At 30.2% G+C, this 6,148-nt stretch overlaps 1 long non-coding RNA gene across 1 annotated transcript in view; it reads right to left on the bottom strand.

Annotated features, from left to right (window-relative positions):
* Positions 1-768: 768 nt before the first annotated feature.
* LOC111640496 overlaps positions 769-6,148 on the bottom strand; it is a 24,461-nt gene continuing 19,081 nt past the window's right edge. The window contains exon 4 of the long non-coding RNA XR_002759283.1: positions 769-2,292. This is a non-coding gene — a long non-coding RNA (uncharacterized LOC111640496). The remainder of the gene's footprint in view (positions 2,293-6,148) is intronic.

The raw sequence follows: 6,148 nt of genomic DNA, 5'->3' as shown, positions 1-6,148 counted from the left end.
ACAGTAAATTAATCATTTTGGTATTTAGATTTAATGTTATCAGGTTAGTGTTGTTTATTTATATTTATTTATAACTTATAACACAAAATAAAAAAGAACATAATATTAGTCATTTGTATTCACAATTTATAATTACAAAGATCAGCACATGTACACACCTATTTGTTTGAGAATCGTCGCACATCTGAGGGTCTGACCCTGCCTATTCTTTTTAAGGGCTCGTCTGTGCTCTTCCCTTTCTCATTCCTCTATCGCTCTAGTCCACGTATGCCTATGCATACATCATAATACGCCCTCACAATACTTTAGATTCATCACTTTTCCGTCGTAGATTCCCCATTTTACAATTATGAGACATATAGGCTGGTAATAACGGAGAAAAGAGACAGATAGGACGTCGATATAAGTCACAGTTATGATTTCATAGATTCAAAACAGCTTGGTAGCCCGAACGACTCCAGGCTTTCGCCCATGCACGCTAAGTGACTTTCATTACAAGCATTTAGCTTTCTGAAGTCTATGACAACAATTGTTTGGCATTCAAGGCCGCAAATTTCAGGCCAATAAGCTGCCTCGACTTGTTCAATTATGTTATCAACTCAATTTCATATTTATTTTCACATTTTCACTTTGCGGTTCTTCTCTGTTCTTCTTCCGTTATTTACACGTGTAGGTCATTTCATTGTTAACCACATTTGATATCATCACTTATCACATACTGCCATGACGCTCTTGTCTGAACTGTCAAGAATTAATGTGATTGGCAAAGCGTAGTGACAGTGGGCCAATAGAGAGCAGGGTCCTTGCCATAATGCAGTTTGCGCGCAAATTTTCGTACGTGCGTTAATCAAGCCAAATAGTTTGGCCGAATATACTATTCATTGCAACACTACTGCAAATGCATCCAACTAATATCTTCCGGACATTCAAGGAAAGTTCTCAACATTGATTGTCTTCTCTGTAACAATCCTCCAAGAATAGTCTATTATCCTCATAGCATCCAAAACATTGATAGTAGAAAGGGTATTGCCATCATTGATGGCATCTATAAGTTTTTGAACCAGTTCTCTCCTGTATCCTACTTTGAAACTTTCAATGATCCCTTAATCAAGAGGTTGCAGCTTAGATGTAATATTGGAGACAAAAATCTTACAGTGATATTTTTAGAGTAGGGAGATTGGAATGATTGTTGCAGTTATCAACAAAAAGAAGAATTTTTCTTTTTTTTTAAACCCATAAGATTTGTCAATTCCTTTCAATCAGCCACTAAAGATTTAACTTGTCCAAGCTTCTGGTTTGCTTTGTACATAGGTTGTCTAAAAATAAACCAAACTTTTCCTCTAGAAAGGAAAAACTACAAGAAATATTTATAAAAATATGTTTATTTATTTGAAATAAGATCCCTCTGCAGCAATACAATGTTTAGAATGAGCGATGAACATTTCAAAAGACTTTCAGTTTTGGCATCTGGTTCAGTACTGCAGTTACAGCATCCTCAACCTCAAGAATGAACTTATAACAGGTCCCAATGAAAGGGACTTGTTACAAGTTCATTCTTGAGATTGAGTTCATTCTTTTGGGAACAGAAAATAGTCACAGGGAGCCAGATTGGGAGAATATGGTTGATCTAGGGTTATAATATCTTTTTGAGCCAAAATTTGACAAACAGCAGTGCTCTTATGGGCACACTGTCATGCAGTAGGGTCCAGCTTCCTTGAGCATGAAACTCTGGCTATGTATGTGAAATTCAGTTCCAGAGACATTCCAAAATACCTAAATAATATTCTCTGGTAACATTATGGCTGTTTGGGACAAATTTCTTGTGTATGATAACCTTGGAGTCATAAAAACAGAAAAGCATTGTCTTGACCTGCAATTTTTGGAAACAAAGTTTTTTGGTGTGGGCTCATAGCATAATTAGAACTTCTAGACTTATAGCTAAACACTTAATTTTCAGAGGCCTGTTTTTTGGAGATGCTTGTAAAGTGGATCCTATTATTTGGACAAGGAACTATTTGTGTTTAGGACTATGTGCTCACCAAGATTCATTCAAATCAGAAAGGCAAACGTTTGTCTGTCTCCTTGTAAGAGGAACAAACTTCTTGGTCAACATTGCACAAACCATTTTCTTACACATTCATCTACATCTAGAAAAGAACATTTTCAATTTTTTTCACTTTCTTGTTATTTTTGAAGTTTCTCTCTACTGAATCTCTGTTCTTTATTATCATTGAAACAGTACTCAATGGAATACCAAACTTGGTCACTTCATTCTTTCTCATCTGAGGATTTCTGTCAAAAATTTTAAGATTTTCAGTTTTTCTTCAATTGAAAGCACATTCAACTTTCTTTTCACACCAGTCATTTGTTCTTCTCAATATCGCAATGAAGAATTTTAAATGATGTGAAAAAAACGTAGGTCAAGAAAAATTCATTAAAATCTAATATAACATGTCACCTAGAATAATAACTAATAAGGCATAAGTCAAACTCTTATCCAATAAAAGAAAAACAGCTTTACTTGCAACTATGTACTGTATTGCAAGAGATGTTTTTCAACTGCAATTTATGGTATGAAAATTAGTGGCTAAACTTTGAAATTGTAATTGACTCTTTTGTCCATAATTTGAGATATATAGATTTTGGGAAAAAGTATTTTAGATAAACATGGAGAATGTATTGAATTTAGGCTAAAAATGCAGGGAAAAAATAAATTTAGAGATAAAGAGATTTTTGAGATAAACATGTTTCAGATAGACAAATTCAACTGTATATCAATCATTTTATTACAATATTATTATTTTAAATATAATTAAAACAAATTTATCAATGATCCTAGTAATTTATTGACCCCCAAATAAACTGATTTCTTAAGAATCACTAGCAGCCAGAAAGCATACCATTAATATAGATTACAGGCAGTAGAATTAATTCAGAATCTATCCTATAGATTATTTCAGTTATTGGTGTAATGCATACGTGACAGGATACTTTTCTCGAAAATCCAATGCCATTTTTTTTAACTGTCATGTGACAAAATATCAGATAACAAATTAAGAAACATAATATATTGAGTTATTTATTTCTCAAATTTATTAATATCATTGAAAAAAATAATGGGAAGATGATCACATCATCACTACCATTTTATTAATAATTCATCTTCTCTATTGTTTATTCACGGATAAAAAGTAGATTTCTGATCTAAAGTGTGAATTTGAGTTTTAATGACTTTTGAGAGTTGTTTATATTTTTTAATCTCTCTTTATATTAAAATCATTTTATTCATAATAACTAATTTTTAAATTAAACCTGTAGAAAATAATGTGGTAATCATCAACAATGAGAATGGTCAACATGCATTGATTTCTTTTGCTAAAGACTATTATCACTATTAAAAGTCATATTAAAAGACTATTAAAGTTATATAATAAATTATATAACTTTTATAATAGTATAATTAACTTAAATGTAAAAGTTATACAATTGTTCTTCTATAATAAGTGCATAAAAAATACTTCTTTAAAAATTAAATCCATATGACAGTAAAAAAAAAATGCTATAAGAATCATAGTACAATAACAATTATAAATTAGGAAATTCAACAAAGAGTTTTTTTTTTTCCTTTTTTGAGTTCTTAAGATTTAAGTTTTACTTTTGGTAAATTGCATTTGAAATTCTTTAGAATGGATGTCTAAACAAAATTTAAAATTTCATTTAAAACAACACCACAATATAATTTTTGATATAAATAATTTCATTATTTTTAGAAGTGAAAATTTCTTCAATAAAATTTTATTTTTTTTAATATTTAATGAATTAATAATGCTTTTACATATAAAAAAAAGTTTAATAATGGAATTTATTATTTGCTAATGCTTTAAAATATTCTATTTGTAACTTTTGAATTTTAAGATTTTGTATACACTAGAACCCTGATTATCCAAGTTAATGTGAACTGATACTATTTCAGATAAAACAGATGGCTACAGTCATTTCGGATTACAACTTATAAATATAAAATATTTGTATGGTTTCACTTTTAAGCTCTTTTATACCTTAGTGAATTTAATAATATGCAAGGACAATATTTTTACTTAGCTAATCTGTACAGTACAATAGTTTTCAGAATAAAATTTTGTATTGTTGAAGTTAATTTTAATATGAATGGTTGTCTCACATTGAAATTAAATAATAAATGGTAACAGAAACATATCATTTTGTACTATCTGTTATCATTTTACACTTTCTTTAAAAAGTTCTTTAGCACTTTTTGTTTCATAGTGGTTTCTTTCTCTGCTGCAAATCTCTAGTCACCTCAGCATCATTTACCTAGGTATGTCAAGGTCTGTCTCTCACTACTTGGTTGCACTCACTATGAGCCTGGCTGAACCCACAATGGCATAGAAAAAAGATCCTCTTAGTGCTCACAGAGCAAAAAAAGTTAAAAAAAACAGTTACCTCAGCATCATTTACTTGTTCAATACAGTTGAGGTTAAAAGCACTGTAGTATTTATGAACTCAGTGCATTCACATCAAAGCTTCTTTTATGAATTATGAGAAAAGTAGTGTATTCACTTACAGATTCACCTTGGATAATATTTCTATATAAGTATATCTAAACAGACATTAACATAAATATTTGTAACATTTTGAAAGATAATTTTTTGCTATTTTAACAGGTTTTGGAATCGTAGAATTAGTATTTACAATAATTCTTATATTAAATCTTCATAGAGTCAACATTTCAAAAATGCATTTATGTTAAACCAAAAAAAAAAAAATTCTTATTTTTACTGGTGTACACCCTGTCTAACCTATTTTAAATTTTTATGGCGATCTTACAATAATTTGTAAAAAAAAATATAATGCTTATAAAGCATATGTAATTGGGGAAATATTCTCATTATAACTAACTCCCTTAATAAAGACACTCACAAAAACAAAGACCAGTTAAAATTCCAACACACTTTACTTATATAAATGTTTTTGCCCATTTAAAAATGGACTTTAACAGGTAAATTATATCAAATGCAGAATCAAACAAAACTCATTAAATAGAACAGAATTCAAATCAAAATGTTCGAATAAATAAAGTCTGTTGGATTTTTATCTGATCTTGATGTTTGCAAGTGTCTTTGTTACATTTAACCAGTTAGTGCAGGTAGTGGATCTTATAATTCACTTAATTTACTAAAGTTACTTAATATAACCAATTCAGCAATTCAAATTGATAAAACAAGTTATATGAATTCAACTACATCTTCATTTCTTAGTTTTGCTTTCATTAATGAAAATTTTTCAGTAGATTGTAAAAAAAATGTTATTCAGAATCTTTTATCATTATTTTTCTGTAGATGTTATATTCAAAGAAAATGAACTGGAATTTAATGTTTTGGATGTTTCAGTTTTTAAATATTACTAGCTTATTCTTCCATAATTAATTTTACATTTTAACCCTCGGTTACGCGCGCGGGGTTATATAGAACCCCCGGCGTGTTTAAACGCGTGTATTTTTTAAAATTTTTTGTGTTTAAAAATGATGCCCTCAGTACCTTCCTTCCATAGTGTAAAGATTGCACCGAAAAAATTTCAATTTTGCACGAAAATAATTTTTTGCATAGACTTATAATGGAAATCAGTCGGGTGCTATAGTACCCCGCGCGCCTAACGGTGTAATTTTTTTTCGCGCGACTAACGGAGGTGGGTCGATCTGACTTCGTGTTTTGAGGGAAAGCTTATTGGTTGATATAGAGTCAGTCATGATAGAAATGACCAATTAGAGCATAAAAGGCGTAAAAACAAAATTTTTAAAGCCAATAAACGGCAAAAAAGTTTCCCATAGACTTAACATTGTCAGTTTGAAAGGTGGCGTTTTTTGGCGATATTTATTGCTAAATGGTGTTGAAAACATGTTTATTCGTCTAAATAATTTCAAGCGACTTATTATTAGCAAATTAGAAGTGGAAAAAAAGATTAAAACACGCGATTTTGTAGCGATTGTTTACATACTTCCGTGTGGTGGCCTTCGGGGGCGTGGCATTTCGCGGGAATATTTCTAGCAATTGTTTTTATAGGTCGATCTAATAACAGACATATAAATTAACCAATTACAGTGCAAAAGAAGTTTACTATCGATGTTATCTGC

Source organism: Centruroides sculpturatus, unplaced genomic scaffold (genome assembly GCF_000671375.1).
Source record: "Centruroides sculpturatus isolate CEXI.00-Female unplaced genomic scaffold, Cexi_2.0 scaffold1265, whole genome shotgun sequence".
Classification (NCBI taxonomy): domain Eukaryota; kingdom Metazoa; phylum Arthropoda; class Arachnida; order Scorpiones; family Buthidae; genus Centruroides; species Centruroides sculpturatus.
This window is presented reverse-complemented; position numbering and strand designations above follow the sequence as displayed.